At 39.5% G+C, this 27,390-nt stretch overlaps 1 pseudogene; it reads right to left on the bottom strand.

Annotated features, from left to right (window-relative positions):
* Window positions 1-336: 336 nt before the first annotated feature.
* LOC101538899 (complement factor H-like) overlaps window positions 337-27,390 on the bottom strand; it is a 40,643-nt pseudogene continuing 13,589 nt past the window's right edge.

The following is a 27,390-nucleotide window of genomic DNA, read 5'->3' as shown; positions in this document are numbered from 1 at the left end:
AATGAATTAATAATTTCAAATAAAATAAATACAATAAAAACAATTCTTAAAAACCCTTAAAACTGATGAATGCACAAAATGGATGTTTTCAGAAAATTCTTTAAATTTATATTTTAACTGTGGCTGGAGAGAGAGTACAAACCACATGGTGTTTGTCTTACATGGCTCTGAGCTGGATCCGATCCCAACCACTCCAAGAGGTCTTCCAAGCGTGGTTAATAATGAACGATAATCATATAGCCAAAAATAAGCCCACAACACCACCAGGTGTGACCCCAAATCTCCAGTGTTTGCTGAGAGCTAGAGAGATATTTCAGAGGCTCCTGTGCTTCCCTTTCATGCAGCTGACTCAGGTTCAGTTCCCAGCACAGCGCATGCTCCCTGGGTATCACCACGGTGATCCATTAGCATGGATCCAGGAGTAAGTTCCTGTAAATAAGAACAGTCACATGGACAAAACATGCTTAAAAGCAAGCTCCCAGAAGAGAACGATGCAGAGGGTCTATTGCCCGCATGACTGGCTGTCTTCCCTGGGGCCCCTCAGAGAGGATAGTCTCCAGGTTTCCTCCAGCCCTGAGCAGAGCTCCCGGTGGCTGAAGATCAACAGAACCTAGCCAATGCCATGCTCAAGGCACCACTCCACACGTTTGGATGAGTCAAATGCATGAAGGTACCAGCAGAGTAACCCAGGTGTGTGTAAATCCATCAACAGCCAACATCTAGAGACTTAAAAGCAAGCTCCCAGAAGAGCGTGGCCACAAAGTGGCCCTGTGATATCTTAAAACCTACCTCTCCCTCTGGGAGAAACTAGCAAGCTACTGAGAGTTTCCTGCCCACATGATACACATGGGACAGCCTCGCAAGCTTCCCATGGTGTATTCATATGCTAATGCCAGTAACAAGCAGGATCTCATTCCTCTGACCCTGAAAGAGCCTCCAGTGTGGCATCGTTGGGAGGACCAGTGGAGAGATGCTTCTAAAATCTCAGGGATAGGATGAATGGAGAGGCTACTAAGCCCACTCGAGAAATCGACGATCAACAGGATTTTGTGATTCGTGATTCGTGAAGTAAGAACAGTCACATGGACAGAACATGCACCCCTCCCCAAACACATACCCAGGGGTCCCAATTCTTCACAAATGGAAGTAGCACTGCATAAACTTTGTATAAGTTTCAGGTGTGTCATTATAATTTAATACAGAAGTTCACCATGGAGTGCATTTCTAGCCTTTTTGAAATAATTGACATATTTTCTACAATGTAACCCCCTCCTTTGCCTTCCACTTTCCTTGCGGGACAGACATAGTGGTGCTACCAAATTTTGCTCAGTCTCCAAAGCGACTTCTGCACTTACTTTGCAACCTTGCTAGCAGTTCACTTGAGGTCATGCATTGCTGGAAATCACCTGGGCTACCCTGCCAGTACTCCTTGGCCCCAGAGTCACATTCTGCTAAGTAATCCAGCTCTCTGGGCCCACATCTAACAGTGCTCAGGATTCACAAGGTGATGAAGAGTCTAGCAGATCAGGCAATGTCTTGGAATTCCTGAAATATCTGGATCAGGCACTGGTTGAACTCTTCAAGAAGAAAACATCCAACCCCATCATAAAATTGGGCAAAGAATTGAACAGAAAGTTTCTCAAGGAAGAGATATGAATGGCCAAAAAGCACATGAATAAGTGTTCTACATCACTAATCATCAGGGAGATGCATATCCAAACAACCATGAGATTCTACCTCACACCACAGAGACTGGCACACATCCAAAAGAACAAAAGCAACCACTGTTGGAGAGGATGTGGGGAGAAAGGGACCCTTGTACACTGCTGGTGGGAATGCCGACTGCTTCAGCCCTTTTGGAAGCAATATGTATGACTGTCAAAAAATTAGAAATTGAGTTCTCATTTGACCCAGCAATACCACTACTGGGAATATATCCCCGAGAAGCAAAAAAGTATAGTTGAAATGGCATCTGCTTGTATATGTTCAACGCACTGTTTACAATAGCCAGAATCTGGAAAAAACCCGAGAGCCCTAGAACAGATGACTGGTTGAAGAAACTCTGGTACATCTATACAATGGAATACTATGCAGCTGTTAGAAAAAAGGAGGTCACGAATTTTGCATATAAGTGGATCAACATGGCAAGTATCATGCTAAGTGAAATGAGTCAGAAATAGAGAGACAGACATAGAAAGATTGCACTCATCTGTGGAATATAGAATAATAGACTAGGAGTCTAATACCCAAGAATAGTAGAAATAAGTACCAGGAGGTTGACTCCATGGCTTGGAGGCTGGCCTCATATTCTGGGGAGAGGGCAACTCAGAGAAGGGATCACAAAGTATAATATGGTCGGAGGCCACTCAACACCTTTATTGCAAACCACAACACCTAATTAGAGAGAGAGAGAACAAAAGGGAATACCCTGCCACAGTGGCAGGGTGGGGGGTGGGGTGCAGGGGGGGGAGATGGGATTGGGGAGAGTGGGAGGGATGCTGGGTTTACTGGTGGTGGAGAATGAGCACTGGTGAAGGGATGGGTTCTCGAACTTTGTATGAGGGAAACATGAGCACAAAAATAAGTAAATCTGTAACTGTACCCTCACGGTGATTCACTAATAAAAAATTTTAAAAAATGTAAAAAAAATATTTTAAATGTACTTAAAAAATAGACTCTCAGAAATCCCTGGAAGTTCTAGAAAGAGGTGGTACAATATTAGAATGAAAGGAGGAAGTAGGCAGAAGAGTCTAAGTCAAATTTCAAAATATAGACATTTTACAAATAGGATACACAACATTATTTGTTAGAAACTTTTAATGTGTTACGTTTAAAATGTAATTCATGGGTCTCTTAGATTAAAACTGCATCAACCACATAATGTGTACCTAGCTTGCTAACTATGAATAAAGTTTAAACATTAAAAATGAGTTGAGAGTAATGGATTATCAATGAATATTCAAAACAAATGTATATATTTTAAGTTTCTGATTGCAATATAAATATTAATTTAAAATATTCCAATTTATATTTAAATTAATATTTCTTTAAATATTAATTTAAAGCACAAGTGGGAAATGCTAGTTTTACATCACTACAGGGTGTTCGAAATGATTCAGGTGGTGACACTCTATGATATCCCCGTTTACAATCAAATTCAACATAGTCCCCTGACTCAAGATAAAGTTTCTTTTTATCCACCCATCGGAACGCTATATTATGTTCAGTCAAGATGTCTTCTGATATTACACAGGGTTCTGTAAAGGAAAAATTATAGACTTTAAATAGTATAAAAATACTACTCACAAATGTCAGACTTTCAAGCAGAGTTTCCTACACTCATCCAAAAATTTAATACCAAACTTTTGACAAACCAAAATATTGACAACCCATCATGTGAATTTAAAATTTTTAAAGTGTGAAAATTAAGAGTTATAGTGAAAGATTCCTGATGTCATTTATCATATTAAGAGCCTATGTTAAAGAGAGTTTCACTGTTGTGCTTCAAACAAGGAGTATTCGAACTTTATTTCCTTTTATATTCATATTTTGTAGTCATGTATTCAGGAAGATTTGTTAATCTGTGAACTTTTTTTCTAAACATCAAACTGTCATTTAGATCCTATCATTTTCCTTGACTCCTTCGGCATATTAAAATAATTTTTAAAAAATAAATAATTAAAATATAATACTTTCTTTTTTCCTGTTTTGGGTCATACCTGGCAATACACAGGGGTTGCTACTGGCTTTGCACTCAGGAATTTCTCCTATCAGTTCTCAGGAGACCATACGGGATACTGGGAATGGTACCCAAATTGGCCTTGTAAAAGGCAAATGCCCTACCCACTGTATTATTGCTCAAGCCCCAGGCATATTAAAATACTTACCTATGCATTTGGGTGGTTCTGACCACTGCCCATTTTAGCATACTGTAGTCCTGTGTCCTTCGAGTCTATAAAGGGATTGGCACTGGTACTCAACTCTTGATTCTGGAGCATATTCCTTCTGTTGCTGTGAAATGGTATCTCCATTTGCTATCGGTGGAGGGGGACCACACTTTCCTACAGCGTCTGAAAAAAATATTTGGTTTATTGAAACATATTGATTTCATGGTAATATCCATTACATTTACTGGGAGAGAAAGAACAAATGTTTAGGATAAAAAATAAATGGGTCAAACTGTAACGTACACAATATAGTCATAATGTTACATGATCAAAAGATTCAATGAAAACTTTCGATTTATAAATTGTCATGCTTATAACCATTTCCTTTCAGCCTGCATAAAAGCAGATAGAGCATTAGCGAATGTTTGCTTTAGGGACTCTAATATTACAAGTATTTTTTCATGGGACTGGAGTGATAGTATAGAGGGCAGGGTGTTTGCTTTGCACACAGCTGACCCAGGTTCAATCCCCAGCATGCTATATGGTCGCCCCAGTCTGCCAGGTATGGCCTAAAAGGCAGAAAAAAAATAGATTTTTCATAAACCAATTGTGCAGAACAAAAGACATCTGTTACAGTGGAAGTGGAGGAAAGGTGAAGGGCACCACACCATCTCGTGATTATGTGGTGAAATCTTCTTCTTAAACTTTAATTGGTCTTTTAAATTTTAGCAACTGAAGAGGTACCCAGAGAAATAAAAAATGAAAATGGTTGGGGGAGTGGAAAACAATGTGACATCAGAGGGTTTATGGCTGGTACCAGCCTCTTTGACCCCTCCTCTGTGCCTGGGTGGATGGCAGGAAAGTGGCACAGGGCCCAAGAGAAAGCAAACTCATGGGTCAAAGAGCTGAGGAGATGCAAGACCCCAGTGAAAGGAGACAGAGCTGCTGTCACTAGCAAGGAGACATGGGTGTCAGGCTTCAGTCACTGAGCTCAAACCCAGAAGCCAGGCTCTAGACCAAATATGATGGGGGACAGGACCTGGTCTTTGGACACTGGGAGATATGGGATAAACAGGTTGAGTCACACCACACGTAGGTAAAAGAATGAGACCAAGACATGGGGAAGGACCTAAACCATCCTACTTAAACTGTCAATGAATGGTGATCATCAATCTAAGCCTTTGAAGGTGAATATTTCATACATTACTCAAGGATTGGCACATTTAAGAGATAATCCTATTTCACAGAATAAAATGAAGTATCTGGTTTTCATGAAAAATTACACTGAAGTTTGCATGGGATCTCTAAGATTTTACTGCTGTTGATTTATTCCAATGTATTTTTAATTGTACCTTTATGCATGAGGCCTGTCCAAATGTGTGGAGAGGGGCCTCGAGCATACCTGTGGCTAGGTTCCGGTGGTCATGTGGAGAGGTCTACTTCACCCTGTGGGAGAAACTAGCAAACTTCTGTGAGTTTCCTGCCCACATGGGACAGCCTTGCAAGCTTCCCATGGTGTATTAATATGCTAAAGCCAGAAACAAGCAGGATCTCATTCCCCTGGCCCTGAAAGTGCCTCCAGTGCGACATCCTTGGGAGGGCCGCACAGAGAGAGGCTTCTAAAATCTGAGGGATAGAAGAAAAGCCAAAAAGTATAGTCGAAGTGACATATGCACTTATATGTTCACCGCAGCACTGTTTACAATAGCCAGAATCTGGAAAAAACCCGAGTGCCCTAGAACAGATGACTGGTTGAAGAAACTCTGGTACATCTATACAATGGAATACTATGCAGCTGTTAGAAAAAATGAGGTCATGACGTTTGCATATAAGTGGATCAACATGGAAAGTATCATGCTAAGTGAAATGAGTCAGAAAGAGAGAGACAGACATAGAAAGATTGCACTCATCTGTGGAATATAGAATAATAGACTATAAGACTAACGCCCAAGAATAGTAGAAATAAGTACCAGGAGATTGTTTCCATGGCTTGGAGGCTGGTCTCTCATTCTGGGTAACTCAGGGAAGGGACCACCAAGTAAAATGTGGTTGGAGGTCATGTGGGGGAAGGGTGATGCGGGCCGAATACAGACTAGAGATTGAACACAATGGCCACTCAACACCTTTATTGCAACCCACAACACCTAATCAGAGAGAGAGAACAAAAGGGAATTCCCTGCCATAGTGGCAGGGTGGGGTGGGGGGAGACGGGACTGGGGAGGGGGGGAGGGATATTGGGTTTACTGGTGGTGGAGAATGGGCACTGGTGAAGGGATGGGTTATCGAACTTTGTATGGGGGAAACATGAGCACAATGATGTATGGATCTGTAACTGTACCCTCACGATGACTCTCTAATTAAAAATAAACTAATAATAAATAAATTAATTAATAAATAAATAAATAAAATAAAATCTGAGGGATAGGAAGAGTGGAGAGGTTACTGAGCCTGCTTGAGAAATCGACAATCAAAGGGATGTCGTGATTCGTGATTCATGATTTTTAATTAAGACACACTTATTTACAAATAATTCAGTGTACAGTGTCAGGAATACAGTGTTCTAACATGAATCCCACCACCAGTGTCACCTTTCTTCTCCCAGTTTCCCCACATTCCCTCCCACCATTCTGTATCCTGGACAGACACATTTTAAAGTTTGGTTACTGTGGCTTGGATCTCCTGCTGACAGCGTGGCTGGCTCTGTGGTTTAGATATGTGCCTTTAACATAATTCTGTGCCACAGACATGGCTGAGGCCCCTCAGCCTGAACAAGTAGCCAGAAAGAAGTGCTCCAAGAAACCCACAGGGAAGATAATAAAAAGGAAAGAAAAAACAAAAGAAATAGCAAGAAACTCACCTGATAATGAGGAATCCAGCATCTAATTAGCAATAATTACTGATAAAAGTCTAGTATGATAGAAAATGGGCTAGAACTGGCAAGGAGGACACAAAGACAAGATGTATCTGTGTTCTATCTTCAAGAAATTCTTCATACTTAAAACATAAGTGGATTCTAAGAAAGGGCTTGGGGACATGTATGTACCAGTAAAAGTTATCTTGAAAAGCTAGAAGTAGCCCATGTCCTAATTTCTTCGATGGCTCTCCTGATTTTCTGGACATGCAATTCAGGAGTGCCCCATGACCGAGATGTCAGACTTCTCTATAGATCTATTAATTTCCTCCATGAGCTACGCAAGACAGTATGTCTTTAAATGTAATTCATGTACTGGAGAAGTCCCACTTCATTATACCTTCTAGGATGACTATTTGCCTAGTCTATGCCTCCAAGTGAAGTGTTGAGCATGCAAGGTTTGGTGACCCTAGGGGTTCCAGATTGCAAATCTGAGTGAGCCATATGCAAGGCGGGGACCCTACCACTCTCTGTCCCCTGCCCCACACTTATGCAATTTTAATACCTTTGAATTTAACTCAGGAAATAAGAGCCTGAGACCTTAAGTCCAGGACTAATTTTCTATGACTCAGATAAAATATTTCATAAAAATCAACCATTCATAAAAATAATTTGATTTTCAGCATACTCATTTTGTTAAAATATGTCATAGGATTTCCCATATATGCTTGCATGTCTGTAGCACTGTAGTACTGTTGTCTCGTTCATCGATTTGCTCAGGCGAACAACAGTAATGTCTCCATTAGGAGAATTATTGTTACTGTTTTGGGCATATCAAATACACCATGGGGAACTTGTGAGGCTCTGCTGTGTAGGTGGGATACTGTCAGTAGCTTGCCGGGCTCTCCGAGAGGGATGTAGGAATCGAACCCAGGTCAGCCATGTGCAAGGCAAATTCCCCACCCACTGTGCAATCGCTCCAGTACATATATGTTTTAATATGTTACCTTAGCATATTTTATTCAGGACAAATAAATAATAACATAGGTATAATAGCAAAGGGAAGTCAGATACGCTACCTTTACACTGAGGAGGTGTTGTCCATTTGCCATCTAAACACTGCACTTCTGCTGTGTCTTCGTAGAGCTTAAAAGGTTTTTCACATTCATAATGCAACTGCGCACCAGATGGATACCTCACCATCTCATTTTGTATGATAGCATGTTCAACCATGGATGGCCGACCACAAGAAACAAAGAGAACCTCCAGTCCAATGGCTAAGTAAGAAATCAACAAATGGAATTTGAATCATATTTTAAAATCCAAACTTCTGGGGACTGGGGAGTAACATAGCTAATGAAATCAATTTTGTGGTTCAAATCTTTTTCTTTTCCTTTAATATCTTGAAATTGGTGTCACACCCAGGGACTACTCCTAGTTTGCTGTCCAAGATACAGTCCTGGCCACAGATCTGCCCCTCCTGCATGCAAACTTGTTATGTGTCACAGGGACACAGACCCTATTTCAATTTTTGTCTTCTATCCTTCACAGACAGTTAATAGACTCTTTAAGAAAAGTGAATAATAAGAATTTCTATTTGTTCCCCTTTGGTCTAATCAAATTCATGTTATTAACTATATAAATTTTAAATAAATATATTATAATAAATATTATAATGAATTCATTGACATGAGAATTTGGTTTGTAATCAGTCTTTTAGTGAACCATAATTTAAAGCACATTCCTTAGGGACAACAGCAACGAACACAATTTAGAAGACAAACTTGAGGGAAAAGGATGACGAGAGGATTCAAACAGTGTACTTGGAAAAATAACAGAATGGATGCATTGCTTATGAAAACACCCTTTTACAACTTTTCCTTTACAAATGGTTCAGACTACTCCAATGAGTAAGAGTAATTGCTCGGGAAGATTCAATGGCTATGTAAGATAGACAAGACTACAGATAGAATGCACAAAGATTTCTTTGGAAGTTAATTTTTTTCTGAGGGTCACATTTCTTACTGAATTACCTCGGCGTATTGGCCCTCCTCTCCATTTGCTGTTAACACACTGTGCATAACTGGGTCCATCTAGTTGGTAATTATCTGAATATTTAAAAGTCACCTTCTCTCCTGACTTATAGGAGTTCTTCACTGAACCTACAAGCATGGCGTTATGGAATTTGGGTAAGCTTATGCAATCTGTTTCAAAAAAAAAAAGAATATAAAGTATATATATACTTATTTTAAAAATCTGTCAAGAAAATACCCATAATGTCCTTTAGTTAAATTCTAGAATAATAGAAGCATATCAAAACATATATGTCAAAATATAATATAATTTTTTAAAGTCTAATATAATTTTTATTAGTAGCACTGTAGCACCATTTTCCCATTGTTTATCAATTTGTTTGAGCGGGCACCAGTAACTTCTCCACTGTGAGACTTGTTCTTACTACTTTTGCACATCGAATTTGCCATGGGTAGCTTGCCTGGGTCTGCCATGCTGGCGGGATACTCTCAATAGCTTTCCGGATTCTCCAAGAAGGACAGAAGAATCAAACTTGGGTTGGCTGCATGCAAGGCAATCGCCCTAACTGCTGTGCTATCGCTACAGTCCATAATTATAATTTTTATTATAATTAGAAAAATACCAACATACTGACTTAACTGCATCAAATGATTTGTTTTACATTTATCCAAAGTAGAACATGGATATGGTGATATTGATATGGTGATAAATGTATATGAATACATGTGTGGTGTGGAGAGCATCCACAGGACCGTGCTTCGTAAACAACACCTGTTTCTTGTTAATTTCACCATGCTTCGAAAATAACTCCTAATAAGAAAACAGGATGTCCTGTCATGCCCACAAGGTGTAACTAGCCTATCAGCTGCAGACACTTGGGCGTAAACAAGCAGCGAGAGGTATATAAGGAGGGAAGCTGCCTAGCTAGTGGGTTCCTCCTCGTTTGTCCTCCTCGTTTCTCCTCTTTCCCATTTCCAATGATGAGGTCTCTGAATAAATCGCTGCAAGAATAATCTCTGGGTTGCGTGTTATTTTACAGTGTGGCTTGACGTCATACTTCTAATATTCAAATTCCTTTCTGCCCACATAGGTCGGTGCCAAAACATGTGTGTTTTATATGTGTGTGTATGTGTATACTGTCTGTGAAAATCTGCTAAGTTGAATGTTAAATGTTTTGTAAAACATTTCTTAATAAAGAAATCATAGAAAGTTGCATACTAATAAAGTTGATGAGTTATTTAACAAATAGGAAACATCTAATGGCAAATGTACATTAGAAGTACAGATATATCAGAAAGAGGATTGGAGAGAGAGTGATAAAGAAAGACAGAAAGAGAAAGAAGGAGAGAAAGAGAGAAAGAGAAAGCGAGAGAGAGAGAGAGGAAATTTGCTTGCCATAGACACAATGTGGGTGGAGGAACAGGAGAGGAAAACTGGGGACCTTGGTGATGGGAAATGTACACTGGTAGAGGGATGAGTGTTGGACCAGTGTATGACTGAAAGCCAATTGCGAACACCTTTGTAACTGTGTACCTCACTGTAAAGTAAAATGTGTATTGGAGAGGGAGGATGTTGAAACCGTAACCAAAGTGATGTGAAAATGTCATAATTTAGCTCATGTCGTCAATTTTTATTCCTGGGGAAAATACTTCTACCAATTTCAAGAACTTTCCAGTGATAGTTTTATAAATTTTAGAATTACTGCTTAGATTAATATTTATAGTATCTATGTTCTGAATTAAAAATATCTGTTAGCCTTAGAAGAATATAGTACACTATACCTATGGATTCTGGTGGACTGGACCATTTTCCTCCTAAACATGTTGCAATTGCAGATCCATCCATTCCATAACCTTCAGAGCAGCTGTACATAACTTCTTCTCCGTATTGGTAACCATCTCCCTCGAGGACTGAAGGATACCATGGGAAATCTGTGGTGGAGGACCACAAGGAAGTCCTATGAAAGAGAGGAAAGAATGACTCTATAATTTACTAACATTGAAATTTGTTGATTTTATTAACTGCTAATGAAATGTAATATGCAGTTTTAACACTTGACAATTTAATTTTCTTTTTATTTAATTAGTATTTGGTTTGGGGGCCACATGTGGCAACGTGCAAGGCTTTCTCCTGGCTTTGTAGTCAGGAAACACTCCTGACGAACTGGGGGCACTGGATGTGCTACTGGGGATTGCACCCAGGTCGGCAGCTTGCACAGCAAGCGCCTTATGCTCTGTGCTTTTGCTCAAGACCCAAATTTTATTTGAAACTAAATCACAACTCAGCAGCTAATATAACATAGAAGGTGCACATACAGATCTGAAGTCAGCCTTCTAGCTTGTATCTAGCTGCTAATCTGAGCAAGAATTTGAAGCTGGGGGCCGGAGCGATAGCACAGCGGGTAGGGTGTTTGTCTTGCACGCGGCCGACCCAGGTTCGATCCCCGGCATCCCATATGGTCCCCCAAGCACTGCCAGGAGTAATTTCTGAGTGCAACGCCAGGAGTAACCCCTGAGAATTGCTGGGTGCGACCCAAAAAGCAAAAAAAAAGAATTTGAAGCTAAGAATGTACATACATATATCTATATATGTATATGCATAGGAGAATATATGTTAGAATGTATATATATGAGAAACTATCATTTATTTCCTAGCCACTAATAACAGTAAAAGAAAACACTATTGAAATTAACTATCTTAAGAAATGTATCTTACATTGTAAAAAATTGGGACAACGTGGAAGAAAATAAAAAATCTGACTGGAAAGTAAACACTACATTCTAGGAAACACTGCATAGTTCCCATATAGTACTTATGTGCTTTTAGAGGCACAGTATATGAATAGTAAGCTTAATTTCATTCTACACTGAGTTATAACAGAAAAAATGTTCCATTTTTACAAGTGATATTTATAATGAACTTATATTATTGCCAATGGTAGATTGATTTGAGCATACCAAAATTGTTTGTTAGAGTGCATAACTCATGCATACCAGAGTATAAATTTATAAACCTGAATAGTTCTCACATATCATTTTGATGGAAATTGGTTCTTTTTACAAATTTTACTGAAAAAAATGTTCTTGTTCTATGCTCATCTACTCATCGAGGTGGAGAACTACACTGTCCCATGGAGCATGTTATCTTGTTGTCTTCTTCAAATATCCTAAAGTCAGCTTGACAAGAATAATTCAGTATCGTGCCATGTGGGTAAACTTTGGGCCCTAGTGAAGACCTAGCTAATGTAGTGCTTCCATGTTCAATCTGAGGTGGCTGAGTGTAGGATAATATGGGGTTTGTCCTTTTAACCTTGCCGCAGGGAACTTAGTTTACCTTAAAGCAATGTCCTTTCTTTATGGACACAGGAAGACAGTTAATATTATGCTTTGTAACTTGGGAGCTGGTTGACTCCAATAATATTTACTCTTGGGTATCTGCTTTCGCAACTCAGTTGCCCTTAGGTCCCAGCACCCCAAAAGCAGGGTCCCAATGAGAGTGGAATGGACCCAGGGCAAGCTGTGAGCTACCCTGGCATCAAAATGGGCCAGGCCAAAATGCCACAATACTCAACTCAACTCAGGTTGAGAGCATGGTCATAGACAAATGCTGTCATGATCCAAAAGTAATGACGAGACTAGGACCCTGCTGGGGTTAGGAAGACTAACCTGACCTGAGGACTGGAGTCTAGAAAATATAGTGAGATGTCCTCAGAAAGAACCAAACTTTAAGTTTGATATATCTCTTTCTGTGCTCATAGAGAATGACATTGCTAGAATATTTGAAGTAGATTTACTACAGCTATTTAAGTGGATTACTAGCTGAGGAAGGAAGAAAGGGACACACCCTGACACACCCTTGTTTGGACCCCACCCTTGAGCAGAACTCCTAGTAATCTGGAGTAATCTCCTTAGATGAGATTTTTGTTAATCTCCTGGAGGAGTGATTTTACCCCTCTTTGTTGATTTGTTAATGTCAACCCACCTTTCTGTCACCACCCTATGTGATTGCTATATAAACTAAGACTGGGGGAAGAGATGGGAGACAACAGAGATAGAAGAGGAGAAGCAGAAACAGAAGAGGGGACGGCAGAGACAGAAGAGGGGACAGCAGAGACAGAAGAGGAGACAGCAGAGACAGAAGAAGAGGCAGCAGGACACAGAAAGTGATAGCAGGACACAGACAGAAGAAGACACAGCAAGGGGAGGACAGAGGCAAGACAGAAGCAAGGAGAAGACACAGAAGTGGGGAGAAGGCACAGGAGTAGAAACAGCAGAGAAGACACAGAGAAGAGACAGAGGCAAGAGAGAATCAGAGAGAAGACACAGAAGCAGAGACAGAAAGAGGTCAGAGAGACCAGAGGAGAGACTACAGAGACAGAGACATAGATAGAGAGACAGACAGAAGAGAGCACAGTAGCACACACAGAAGCAGAGCACAAGGAGGAGTCATCCCTATCTAGTCCATACAGAGTGGCTCGAGAGCACAGAACAGGAGCTGCACGCTCGAGAGAGAATTGCCCCGAGAGCCCTCGAACAACATGACACAACACCACATCACCCCTCCTGCGCACGTGTGTCTTTGTAATATTTTTACAGCTGAGAACATGGAAGTTTTTCTAGAGGAATAACAGAGATAAAAAAGAAAATGTTTTATATAAATTTGGTATTGATTAAAATGTTAGATTGAAAGAAATCAATACAGCACTGGCATTTTATATGAGAAAAACGTGGACAAATTAAATTGCAAGTTCCCCCCCAAAAAAGAAATGAAGCCTGCATGCTTAGATATTACATATATGTTTCAATGTGCCCCAACCCACTTGTCCAATGTTTTTATGAGTAGGAAAATAGTTGTAAGTAAAACTTGTAGCTGCTTTCACATAGCAACTTCCATTTTTTCCCATTTGTTCCTCAGGACAAGTAGAAAATTTTTAATTAATCGGTTTACTTGTATTGGTAATTTACTATTTCCCAGGAGAAAGTAACTTAACATAAAATTTTCACTGCTTTTATTTAAACAAAACAACAGTTTTGAAATAATTGTTATAACTATAGAATACTGACCTACACAGCGTGGTACTGACTGCCAGCTTCCATTTTTGCACTCCATTTCCTCTGATTCCTGCATTAGATAATTTTCTAGGCAGAGAATTGAAATTTTTTCTCCATCCCAGTAATTGACTGTGGTCGTCATAATTTGACTATTGGAATCTGAGGTGGAGGTGGGCAGACTTGTATTGGTTTATCTAAAAATAATAAAATTAAATTTCTTGATAAAAATCAGGTTAAAGGGTTACAAAGATAATTCAAGAAATGCAAAACTCAATAAGAAAGTATCCTAATGAATACATGAGAATATGCTCTATGTATAATATGTCATGGTTTTGGAATTTCTTGCTCTTATACCTTTTGTGATCATATTTAATAATCTTCAAACTTTTATAATTTTATATCTATTACAGACTCATTTATAGACACTTAATATTGCTCAAGAAATTTTAAACAAATCTATATGCATCTGTGAGTACAACAATGTTTAAGGATTGTTACATTACAAAAGGTAGGGGGATACATCAAAGTGCTGGAGTTCTTGCTGGGAAGGCCCAGTTCATGGGGAAGGCCCAGGTTCACTCCTTGGCACCACATGGTCCCAGAGCACTTTCAGAGCAACTGCTAGTGCACAGTACCCGGAAATCGTCCCTGAGTCCTTCTGGGTGTGGGCCAAAAATAACAGTTTTAAGACCAAAATATTTTCAGCACAGTTTACCAGTGGATGCTGATTTATCAGAGGAGGATATGTATTTCGAGAGTAACAAACATAGGAACGTATTTGGGCCAAGATAAAAATGAAATATTTTCATCAATTACAAGATTTGAAATTCAAAACTTCCCTGGAGATACAATAATTAATCTGCTTCTACTGCCTAGAGAGAAATATTTAAATTAACAAAATGTACCTGGTTAACAAATTATTAGCCTGATATTCGTTTGAAGAGCAGCAGAAGTCAAAGATTTCTTTATAATCTATAATCCTGTGTCTAGGTTCTTGTAAAAAATATCTCAGCTATTTCTTTGAAGCTCATAATCTGGAGATCTCTTCAAACAAGGGGATTTTTGGACGTCTATACCTAGAAAAATTTGGGCTCCACTATTGCTCATTCATTTTTCTTTCTTCTATCATACTAAGTTTATCTCATTCAAAACTATATGAGAATATGTGTAATGACACCTTACAAATCTTTCAATTTCCAAAATTGCATACTCAATTCAGAAAAATATTTGACTAAATATCCTTTATTCATACTTATTAACACCATCAGGTTTTCCAAGTTAATAGAAATATTTGTAATTAGTCAAAATATTTTTCTTAAAAGTGGGGAAAGTATAGCTGGCAGGGCAATGCCTTGTATGCAGTGACCCAGATTAAATCCCCAGGCCCCCATGGGGATCCCCATTCTCTCCAGGAATGATCCTATACCTGGGTGTAGACCAATCCTCCCTAAAATATTTTAATATTCCTGTTTTTAATAACTTGGTGGATTTCTCTTTTCAATAAATTCACAAGGATTTATTTTCTTCTATGTCTGATGTTCAAACACCTTCACCTACAAATCTAAATTTGCACTGCCACTTGGTAGCTTTGCTATTTGTTGGACCAAACATGAAACTTCACTCATCATTTTGAGTATCGCTGTTTAGCTTTTAATTTTTTTTCTGTCAATTTACATTCTAGTTACACTTTTGGTGTATGTCCTTTCGATGAATATTTTCTAGGTACTAGATTACAATATTGTCTTAACTTTGTTCCTGGTTTTCAAATGCCTTTGTAAAAGCTATAGATATTTTTGCTCATGCAATATCCAAAGATTTCAGTGTCCACTGCTGTCATTGTAATTTTACTTTTTGAAGCATATTGGACTAGTGAACTCTTGGTAAGAGCTTGTTTATCTTTCCAGATTTTTGAGACGATGGAACAGCAAGAGTCCTTATTTTTATCTTGGTTCATAATTTTGGGAATGATATGAGTATATTTAGTTATTGCAACAAATACTTAATGTTGAATAGTATTTTTGAAAATTTCTTCATCACAGGAAATTACTAATTTTCAAACTAATCTGTTATATTAAAAGAAAAAAGAAGAGAATTGATTTGAAAACAAAAAACATTAAAAATGTATTTGATCTACGGGTCTACATGGTGTAGGCCCGCCAGAGGAGCTGGGAGAGCTTCAGCTCGGTGTGGTCTCCCCCACTTCACATCAAAACTGTGCGGCTGCTTATGCAGCCATGCAACATCTATTGTCCCCGTCCTCACACCTTATCAACCTGCTGGAACACCACAGGGATACATGGTAGAATTAGTCCACCTTAAAACTTCTTCCATTTCCATTGTGAGACCCACTCCTATTGCCTCTTTTCTGCACCACAGTAGTCCTACTCCCTCTGATCCAGCATCATTTGTCAATTTCACCCTTGAATTCTAGACCAACATCACCTGCCTGGACTTGCATCTTTTCTAGCAGCTCCATAGTTACCAACCACAAAATAAAGAACAAGAAAATTAGCTCCTAAGGCATATGGGACATATGTCCAGAGGTAAACTCAAGCAATTACAATTTTTGATGCACACACAGATTTTGACACTATTTGAGGATGAGCAATTTTCATGACAATAGAGAAATTGAGAGAAGTTCTGAAAGAGAAACTCAATAAACTCAAAGAAAAATGGATGCAAAATATTAGAGAATACATTGATGGAATGGAAAGAGATCAAGAAGACAGTATCCACTAACAGCAGTAGAATTCAGATAGAAGATTGTCAGTGAAGACAAAGCACAAGCTAGCATCACAGAAGTGCAAAAAGCTTCTACAAGTGGGAAATAAAAAGGCAACCACCATTGACTGAGCTTATCCACAATCCTTTTTCGCAACAAGAGGAAACAGGAATACTGATTTTCAAGGTCTCTCTTCCATACCACCACAACAACATGAAGAAACACCGCAAATCCCCACCGCAAGCAGAGGACGATGAAAGGAGTCCAGAAACCGCAATTGGCATTTCCTACAAACTTCAGCTCTCTGATAAAGAATTCAGAGTTGAAATCCTCAACATGTTCAATGAACTCAATGCAAAGATTGACAACTTCAAGGAGGACCTGGCAGAAACAATACAACAGACAGCCGACAAAATACTGGAAGAAATGAGAGCAGAAATAAAAAAAACCTTCAAAAAGAAATGAAGGATTCGGAACATGAAATCAAAAACTCTCTGGCTGCCCTCAAAAATAGAATGACTGCAGCGGAAGACAGAATGAGTATGCTTGAAGATGAGCTGCAAGAAGCCTACAGGCAACAACAAACCATGGCAAGAGACCTCAAAATAGCTCTAGCCAGAATCAGAGTCCTAGGGGGATGATTTCAAGAGGAACAACATGAGAATCACTGGACTACAAGAAGGACAGGGAAGCAACCCCAACGAAAAAACCACAGTCAAACAAATCATTGCGGAAAACTTCCCAGAGCTGGACAATGTGGGCATCCAGATTCAAGGCGCCCGAAGGGTGCCAGCTAAAAGAGATCCTAACAGAAAAACCCCAAGACATATCATAGTTACAATGATGGACATCCTTCAGAGAGACACAATACTGCAAGCAGCAAGGTCCAAGAAGGAAATCGAATTCAAAGGAGCACCCCTTAGATTCACAGCAGATCAGAGGAAACCCTCCAAGCTCGAAGGCAATGGTGGGATATAGTGAAAAAACTCAATGAAATCAACGCTTCACCAAGAATACTTTATCCAGCCAAACTCTCATTCAAACTCGAAGGAACCATACACTACTTTGGGGATAAACAACAGCTCCGGAACTTCATAGACGCAAAACCAAACCTAAAAGAAGCACTAAAGGGGCTATTGTAAGACAAGAAGAACCCCTACAAGCACGACAAACCCTTACACAAAGATGGCACAAAATCCGATAACAATAATCTCCTTTAATGTCAATGGTCTTAATTCACGAATTAAGAGACACAGACTGGCAAAATGGATTCAAAGACTGAACCCAACATTCTGCTGCCTGCAAGAAACACATCTGAATAGCCAGAACAAACAAAGACTCAAAGTCGAAGGATGGAAAACAATCCTGCAAGCAAACAACTCCCTCAAGAAAGCTGGGGTGGCTTTACTAGTATCAGACAACATAGACTTCAGGTTGAAAAAGATTAGAAGGGATAGTGAAGGCCACTTTTTATTAATCATGGGATATGTACAGCAGGAAGAAATCAAACTCCTAAACGTCTATGCACCCAATGAGGGACCAGCTAAATACCTACAACAGCTGCTAAGAGACCTTAAGAACATTGTGAGCAACACAATAGTAGTTGGAGACTTCAACACTGCACTGTCTCCTCTGGACAGTTCAAGAAGATTAAAACTCACCAAGGAAATACTGGCTTTGAAGGAAGAAATAGAAGAGAGAGGGCTAATAGATCTATACAGGGCTTTATATCCCCCAAAAAAGGAATACACATTCTTTTCCAGTGCACATGGAACATTTCCCAGAATAGACCATGTGCTGGGCCACACAACATACCACAACAGAATCAACAAGATAGACATTGTACCAGCTATCTTTTCAGACCATGATGCACTGAAGATAAAAGTTAATCATTAGCAGATGCAGAAAACCAAATCAAACACCTGGAAATTAAATAGCTTATATTGAACAATGAGTGGGTCAAAAAGGAAATCAAGGAAGAACTCAAAAGGTACCTGGAAAAAAATGAGAATGAAGACACGAGCTACCAGAACCTGTGGGATGCAGCTAAAGCCGTATTAAGGGTAAAATTTATAGCTCTACAAGCATATCTCAGGAAAGAAGAAAAGACCCACATAAATAACTTGACTTCACAGCTCAAGACCTTAGAAAAGGACCAACAAAAGGAGCCCAAACCAGGCAGAAGGAAAGAGATAATAAAACTTAGCGCAGTAATTCACGACATGGAAACCCAAAAGACAATCCAAAAGATCAATGAAACCAAGAGCTGGTTCTTTGAGAAAATAAACAAGATTGATAAACCACTAGCAAGACTCAAAAAGAAAGAGAGACATAGAACCCTTATAAGCCGAATCAGAAATGAAAAGGGGGACATCACAACAGAAACCAATGAAATTCAAAAGATCCTCAGAGACTACTTTGAAAATCTGTATGCCACAAAACAAGAGAACCTAGAATAAATGGATAAATTCCTCGACTCCTATTATCTCCCAAGGCTTAACCAAATAGACCTGGAGTACGTGAATAGTCCAATTAACATCAAGGAAATTGAAATGTTAATCAAAAGTCTTCCCAAAAACAAAAGCCCAGGTCCAGACGGATTCACTAGTGAGTTCTTCCAAACATTTAAAGAGGAGCTATTGCCAGTCCTTCTCAAGCTATTCCAGGAAATTGGAGAAACAGAAACCCTCACAAACAGTTTCTATGAGGCTTATATATCCCTATTACCAAAAGCAAACAAAGACACCACAAAGAAAGAAAACTACAGGCCAATATCCTTGATGAACACAGATGCGAAGATTCTCAACAAAATATTAGCAAATAGAATTCAACAACTCATCAAAAAGATCATACACCATGACCAAGTGGGATTCATCCCGGGGATGCAAGGATGGTTTAACATTCGGAAATCAATCAACATAATCCATCATATCAACAAAATAAAGGATAAAAGTCAAATAATCATATGAATAGATGCAGAGAAAGCATTTGACAAGATCCAGCACCCGTTTATGATGTAAACACTCGCCAAAATGGGTATAGAAGGGACCTTCCTCAATATAGTCAAAGCCATTTATCACAAGCCTATCGCAAGCATTGTCCTCAATGGGGAAAGACTAAGAGCCTTCCCTCTGAGAACAAGGACGAGACAAGGATGCCCACTCTCTCCACTTCTGTTCAATATAGTACTGGAAGTACTTGTAATAGCGATTAGGCAAGAAAAAGATATTAAGGGCATTCAGGTAGGAAAGGAAGAAATCAAGATCTCACTATTGACAGATGATATGATACTATACCTGGAGAACCCTAAAACCTCTACCAAGAAACTTCTAGAAACAATGTACTCATATAGTAAAGTTGCAGGCTATAGAATCAATACCCAAAAGTCCTTGGCTTTCCTATATGCAAAAAATGAGAGAGAAGAAAGTGACATGAGAAAAGCAATTCCATTCACAATTGCGCCTCAAAAAATCAAGTACCTCGGAATCAGCTTAACAAAGGAGGTAAAGGACTTGTATAATGAAAACTATAAAACACTACTTCAGGAAATAAAAGAGGGCACGAGGAAATGGAAGACATCTCCTGCTCATGGATTGGAAGAATCAATATTGTCAAAATGGCAATTCTCCCCAAAGCATTGTAAAAATTCAATGCGATCCCTATAGGGATAACTTGACATTCTTCAAAGACATGGAGCAAACACTCCTGAAATTCATATGGAACAATAAGCCCCCACGAATAGCTAAAGCAATTCTTGGGAAAAAGAAAATGGGAGGAATCAACCTCCCCAACTTCCAACTCTACTACAAAGCAGTAACAATTAAAACAGCATGGTACTGGAACAGAGGCAGAACCGCAGACCAATGGAACAGGGTTGAATACTCTGACACACACCCCCAAATATATGATCATCTAATCTTTGATAAGTGAGCAAGAAATGTGAAGTGGAGCAAAGAAAGCATGTTTAACAAATTGTGCTGGCAAAACTGGAGAGCTACATGCAAAAAATGGGCTTAGACCTCCACCTATCATCATGTACAAAAATCAGATCAAAATGGATTAAAGACCTCAACATCAGACCAGAATCCCTAAGGTACATTGAAGACAAGGTCGGCAAAATCCTCCACGACATTGAAGCCAACAGTATCTTCAAAGCAGACATGCCACTGGCAAAGCAAGTTAAAACAGAGATAAATAAATAGGACTATCTCAAACTAAGAAGCTTCTGCACCTCAAAAGAAACAGTGACCAAAATACAAAAACAATCTACAGAATGGGAAAGGATATTTATGCAGTACCCATCTGATAAAGGGTTGATAACAAGGATATACAATGCACTAGTTGAACTCCCCAAGAAGAAAACTGCCAACCCGATCAAAAAATGGGGTGATGAAATGAACACAAACTTTCCCAAAGAAGAAATCCGAATGGCTGAGAGGCACATGAGAAAATGTTCAACATCACTAATCATCAGAGAGATGCAGATCAAAACAACAATGAGATATCATCTCACACCACAGAGACTGGCCCACAGCCCAAAAAACAAAAGCAACCAGTGTTGGCATGGATGTGGGGAGAAAGGGACTTCCCTTCACTGCTGGTGGGAATGCCGACTGGTTCAGCCCATTTGGAAGACAATATGGACGATTCTCAAAAAGTTAGAAATTGAGCTCTCATTTGACCCAGCAATACCACTCCTGGGAATATATCCCGGAAAGGCAAAAAGGTATAGTAGAGATGACATCTGCATTTCCATGTTCATTGCAGCACTATTTACAATAGCCACAATATGGAAAAAACCAGAGTGCCCAAAAACAGATGATTGGCTAAAGAAACTCTGGTATATCTACACAATGGAATACTACATATCTGTCAGAAAACATGAAGTCATGAAATTTGCATGTAAGTGGATCAACATGGAAAGTATCACACTGAGTGAAATGAGTCAGAAAGAAAGAGACAGACACAGAAATATCGCACTCATATGTGGAATATAAAGTAGCTGAGAGGTACAAGCTTACAATGTTGTGATTTCTGGCAGATATTTCTCTGGACTTAGTTACTAAAACACTAAAATACAGAAATCCAAAACTGTGCGGCTGCTAACGCAGCCTCCTGACCTCATATCTCTTCATTCTCAGCAATGGAAAACAAATTACCAAATGCTTTCTTTTCAGCAGGTCGACTTCAGGGGGGAGAAACTCCAAATCAATAATAGTGAATTTTTTGTTGAAATATTGAATGTAATCAAAGTAAAGTGAAAGTAAAGTGAAATTTACCAGTTACACATGTCCTTCAGGTACGAGGACCATCCCTCGGCCACGCCCTCCGCCCCCCTCTCAACAGGAAGACACTGGGGGCGTGGCCTGTGTCTTAGTGGGCGTGGTCTCAAAGTGGGCGTGGCCTACTTTCGGAGCGGCGGCCGCTAACGGGGCCGCAGTTATTCTTTGCTACCTCAGCTCAATCAGTACTGTGTATTTCTTTGAAAATTCACTTTTGCGATCTCAAACACTTACGCGAAATAGCCATTAGCTTAGGCTGACACTATAAAAGCTATCAGTGAATAAGGGAAGTTTAGCACAATCAGAGCCCCTTCTTCTCACAAAAAGGAAGAGGAATAAATAACTACAAGGTTCCAACTCTATTCTCCCGTGATAATATGAAGAAGCAGCGAAAATCCCCTCCGCGAAGAGAGGGGGAAGAAAAGATACCAGAAACCTCAACAGGGGCTTCTCACATCTACGACCTCTCAGATAAACAATTCAGAGAGGAAATCTGGAGGAGAGTCGACCTACTCCAAGCAAATATGGAACAGACATCCAATAAATTAAGGGACGAGATGAATGAAGCGCTGGAACGGTCTACCAAGAAAATACAGGAAGAAATGAGAGCAGAAATTTCAAACTTTCGAACGGAAGTCTCACAAATAAAGGAATCGGTAGATGAAATAAAAATCTCACTAGATGCCCTCAACAGCAGAATGACTACAGCCGAAGACAGAATCAGCGAGCTTGAGGATGAGCTGCAGAAAGCTTACAGACAGCAACAAATCATGGCCAAAGACCTCAAAATGGCTATAGAGCGAATCAGAGCCCTGGGGGATGACTTCAAGAGGAACAACATAAGAATCATTGGAGTACCAGAACCGCAGGGAAGTAACCCCAATGAAAAAAACACAGTCAAAGATATCATTGCTAAGAAATTCCCAGAGCTGGAGAAGGCAGGCATCCAGATACAAGGAGTCCGAAGAGTACCAGCAAAAAGAGACCCGAATAAAAAGACCCCAAGGCATATCATAGTCAGAATGACGGATACCATGGATAGAGACACAATTCTGCAAGCAGCAAGGTCAAGGAAGGAAATCACATACAAAGGAGCACCCCTCAGATTTACAGCCGATCTGTCAGAAGAAACCCTCCGAGCCCGAAGACAATGGTGGGACATAGCATCCCTGATTCTTGATTGTCTACAGAGGTCGGAACTCCAGATTCCTTCTCTCACTTGAGTGAAATGTAATACTCCAAGCATAGCTCTTTCCATTCCTCTTTAGGATACCCGAATAGCGTTCTCATCTTATTTTCATAGGACCAGGTCTCTGAGGCATATGTTAGTGCAGGATGAATCGTGGATTAGAAAAGATGTGCCCAGAGCCGGAGGTTCTTCATCTTCTTCGACAATCTTGAAGGTGTGCCACTCTGCTCTCTTCCTCCTGCATAATTCTGGCACCAAGTTATTCCTCATGTTGAGTTCTCGACTCAGGTTCACATAGCTGCTGCATTCAGAGATGTTCGTTCCATTGAGAGCAAATGGAATGTCAGGAGCTAATTTGTTTTTCATGAACATTGTCTTTGTGAGATTTAGCTGCAGTCCGACCTTTCCACACTCAATGTCGAAGTCAGCCAGCATTTGTGCTGCTTGGCTAATGTTTGGCGTTATGAGAACGATGTCATCAGCGAAGAAGAGGTGGTGTAGTTGCCAACTGTCTATCTTCACTCCCACTCCTTCCCATTCCAATCATCACATGATGATCTTGAGGGTGGCACTGAAGAGTTTCAGTGAAATAGTATCACCCTGACGAACCCCTCTCTTTACGTCAATGATCACTTCCTTGTAGAATGGTGAGATCCTGGTGGTTTAATCTGTAATACAGCTCATGGAGGATCTTGATGTACTGAGTTTGAACGCCCTGTTTAGCTAGGGCTTCGATGACTGCTTCAGTCTCAACAGAATCGAAAGCCTTCTTTAAATCGATGAATGTTAGACAGAGCGGCATCTTGAACTCTCGTGTAACTTCAGTGAGTTTGGTCACTGTGTGGATATGTTCAATCATGCTGAATCCTTCTTGGAACCCGGCTTGCTCACATGGTTGTCCTTTGTCTAGTGTTCTGCCTATTCTATTCAGGACAACTCGAGTGAACAACTTGTAGACGATGAATAACAGGCAGATTAGCGAAAGTTGCTGATGTCTTGTACAACAGAATGGTCCAGCTGGTTTTCCACTGGTATGGAACCTTGCATTCAGACAGGTAGCATGTGAAGAGTCGAGCCAGTGTATTGACGAGTACTGGCGGCAGATTCTTCAGGTGTTCGGGTCTGACATAAACATAATATAAAATGCGAACATAATACAAAATGCAAAATATTTCATGCATAACAGCAGAAGAAGCCTTGAGTCCTAGGATTCCTGGAAAGAGAGGTAAAGTTAGTGAGACTGATTGAAGCTGAATACTTCCCCAATCAGGAGATGTATGCATAGGATTTGAAGGCCCAAATAATACCAAAGGAAACAGCTCCAAATAGAAGAACACCAACACATATTGTAATAAAACTGGAAAGAAAAAAATCTCAAATTACTTAAAGTGTCAAGAGAGAAGCAAAATCTAAAATACAAAGGAGAGAAAATCAAACTCACAATGGATCTTTCATAATAAACCATACAAATAAGAAGACAATAGGATAATATATTAAAAAAACCACAGGTAAAAAACAATCTCAACCTATGGCTCTCTACTGTGCAAAACTATCATTCAAATTGAAGATGATAAAAACATTCTCAGACAAACTGGAGTGCAAGACATTTGCTATATCTAATCCAGCTCTGTAATGAATATTAAAGTATCTCCTGTCAAAAACACAAATATCTAAGGACAAAAATAAAATCATCATAGAAAACTGATATTTTAAATGATATGATATTTTAAAAACTAATTTGTATCAATAATTTCTCTGAATGATAATGAATGAAACTCTCCCTTTAACATCATAGAGTGAGTCTTGCTCATGAACGATACCCATCCCCACGTAAGCTCATCTTTATGGGTCTTATTCCAGAGAGTTACAAATAAATCTTGAAAGAGATCGACTAGCTGCAAAAATTTCTCAGGCACCCATACCTGGCTGAGTCAAAAGGACATTCTCAGAGTGAGGACACTCTTGGAGGAGGGTGCCCACCTGAACAAAGCCACATCAGCCACTTGCTTCCATACCCCAAAGCTGCCCATCATACTCTGGCCAGACTCCATCACCTTGGGACTACTGACTGCAGAGTGAACGTAACCCAGTGGAAACAACAGATTCCTGGGATCCTGTGGCTGAAGGCTCCTTGCCGTCTCAGAATCAGAATGGGCAACCTTCACCCATCTCCCTGTACTTTCAGAAGCCCCAGCAATTAAGCCCTTGAACCACCTCCACTGCCATATAAAATCAGCAGTAAAAATTTAACATCAGTTGCGCTGAGCTTTTAAAAACTTTGTATTTTGAGGTGTAGACAGCTCCAGACTCTACAACATTGACAATCCACACCAGATTCAATGAGATTTAGTAGTAGCACACCAGATTGAACGAGATGTAATGTAGAAACCAAGCAACCTCAACTTACAAAAACATAAACACAGAAGCTTACTTGTAACAGAATTTTAATAATCCATCCTTCAAGGTCTTAATGGACTGGAGCGATAGCACAGCAGGTAGGGACTTTGCCTTGCACTCGGCCGACCCGGGTTTGATTCCTCTGTCTTTCTCAGAGAGCCCAGCAGGCTACCAGCTACCAAGAGTGTCCTGCCCACAAGGCAGAGCCTGCCGAGCTACCTGTGGTGTATTCGAAACTCAAAAACAGTAACAACAAGTCTCACAATGGAGATGTTACTAGTGCCTCCGCAAGCAAATTAATGAAAAATGGGAAAACAGTGTTACAGTGCTACAAGGACTTAATATTCACATCGTGGGATACAATTTTCAGTAATTTTCTTCTAGAGAAATACATTTGATCATTCTGACAGCCATTTATGGGAAATAAGCAATACAAACTAAGTTACTGTGGGCCTGCCAGGGGGGCAGGCTTGAGCGGTGGTTGGAAAAATGGAGGCAATGATGGAGGGAAGGAAATACTGGTGTTGGGATTGGTGTTGAAATACTGAATGTCTGCAACAAATCATGGTGAAAGGCTTGTAAACTACATTATTTAAATAATGTGTGAGTTGATCACAACAGCTAATTAGAGAGAGAGAACAGAAGGGAATGCCCTGCCACAGTGGCAGGGTGGGGTGGGGGGGAGATGGGATTGGGGAGGGTGGGAGGGATGCCGGGTTTACGGGTGGTGGAGAATGGGCACTGGTGAAGGGATGGGTTCCCGAACTTTGTATGAGGGAAGTATAAGCACAAAAGTGTATAAATCTGTAACTGTACCCTCACGGTGATTCTCTAATTAAAAATAAATAAATTATAAATAAAAAAAATAATGTGTGAGTTGAAAAAAAAGGAAATCAAAGGGTGACTGTATAAATCAGATAACTGTATCAAATTACTTGTTGCTTAAAGAAAATACACCTAAATTTACAGGATAAATGCAGGTGCAGAGTGAAAGGATGAAAATCAATTAAACAAGCCAATGTGCAACAAAAAATAGCTTGGAAGACCACACTTAAATCAAAACAAATAGTATTTTATACAAATAATGCAATTAGAGATCTAGCAGACACTACCATTTGGTTCCAGGAACACAAGATCAAGAACTACTAACTCTTATCAACACACATGAACCAAATGAAGAAACAGCAAATTTGATAAAACTGTTCACAAATCTATAAAGCAGCTCAGACAGAAACAAACCAAGAGTGATTTTAACACTTTGTTCTTGCCATTAGACACATCAAGAGGACAGAATATCAGTAGAGATATAAGAATCTTAAGTGTGGAATTGAAAGAACTGAGGTTAATGGACATATATGGGGTCCAATACCCTGAAAAAGCTGAGTTAATATTTCATATGTTTTTCTCTAGCAGACATGCAACTGGAGTAAGTAGATATCTATGTCCAGGATAGATCACATACTGGGGCATAATTCAAAACTACATATATTTAGGAATATAAAAATCATACCAAGTGCCCACTCTTACTACAAACCACAAGGTAAGTTTAAATCATATGAAGATGGTGAAATCCTGGCATATTTCTAGTGAAAACGTAAATTGGTGCAGTAATTTTGAAAACAAGTATGAAGCATCCTCTAAATACTAAAACAGAATTGCTACCTGATGAAGTAATCTCACTTCTTTCCACAGAAGATGAAATTATTAACTCAAATATAGGTACTAGGTACTACAGTCCTAGGTACTGCAGTGTTGGTTGCACCATTATTTTTTAATATGGGAACAACTTGTTTCCAAACAAAAGTGTTACAAATTTGCCACCTTCAGCAAAATGAAAGGTACTTGAAAGGATTTTCAATGCAAAACAAAAATGTCTAAAGTAGAAAGGAAAAATATTGTATGATTTCACATATATATGCAATAAGGAACCCAGCATAAAAAGGGAAAAATTAAACAAAAATAAACAAGTAGGCTTAT

Source organism: Sorex araneus, chromosome 7 (genome assembly GCF_027595985.1).
Source record: "Sorex araneus isolate mSorAra2 chromosome 7, mSorAra2.pri, whole genome shotgun sequence".
NCBI lineage: Eukaryota > Metazoa > Chordata > Mammalia > Eulipotyphla > Soricidae > Sorex > Sorex araneus.
The sequence above is the reverse complement of the archived record's forward strand: the minus strand, read 5'-3'. Positions and strand labels throughout refer to the sequence as shown.